Below are 1,006 nucleotides of genomic sequence, written 5' to 3' on the forward strand. Positions count from 1 at the left end.
ATGAAAGGGAACATCCCCTCCTTGCCCTCGTCCTTACTCCTTTCTTTTGCAGCAGGTTATTGCCCTATCTATTCCTCCTGCTTCCCAGCTTCACGCCCACGGCCTGTTCCAGGCAAGGGGAGGAAACGCTAGGGGCGGGTCTCTCCACGGTCAGTTATCTGCAGCGGCAGCTTCCTATGGTGGGAGGAGGGGAGGCCACATCTGGGGGTTGGGAGGCTGGAGGTAGGATCCTGCTGGGCCTTCTGCTTCCTGTGCGACCAGGCTCAATCGCTCGCCCTGTCACATTCCCCACCTGTGCAAGAGAGGGAAGAGCTGTTTCCCCAGGGGGCCGTGGTGCTCCAGTCCCACCTCGGAGATTAGGCCCCCGCTTTGGCACTAGGCACTGCATGTGCAGGGCTGGCGAGACGGTCCTCAGCTCCAAGGAGCGTGGGCTATAAGCATATGGCGGTGGCATGGCCTTGGCCTTCGTAGTCGTGCACAGCACATCGCAGTGTGCATGGCGAGGTCCTGCCCCGAGGACCCAGGGGTGGCACGGGGATCCCTGCCCCCCAGGACCCGGAGGTTGCATGGCAATCCCTGCCCCCGACCCAGGGATGGTACGGAGACCCCTGCCCGCCCCTGGGATCTGGAGGTGGCATGGCGATCCCTGCTCCAAGGACTTGGAGGTGGCATGGGATCCCTGCCCCTGAGGACCCAGGGATGGCACAGGGACCCCTGCCCCCATGGGATCTGGAGGTGGCATGGCGATCCCTGCCCTGAGGATCTCGCCCTCTAGCACCCGCCAGACGTGAGTGAGTGGATCTAAAGCTGGTGCCACCAGCGCTCCCTGTCCCGCAGCATCTTCCCCTCTCGCGGGGCTGGGGGGCACTTTCATTCCCCCTGCAGGCATGGCCCCAGGTGGCCGGATGCACCTGCCCTTCTCCCCTGGCCCCCCTGTGGCTCGCAGGACGGGCCCAGGCTCGCCCCCCTCCCGGGCCCGGCCGCAGCCCCCGGGGCCGATGACGGG

Source organism: Alligator sinensis, unplaced genomic scaffold (assembly GCF_000455745.1).
Source record: "Alligator sinensis unplaced genomic scaffold, ASM45574v1 scaffold559_2, whole genome shotgun sequence".
NCBI lineage: Eukaryota > Metazoa > Chordata > Crocodylia > Alligatoridae > Alligator > Alligator sinensis.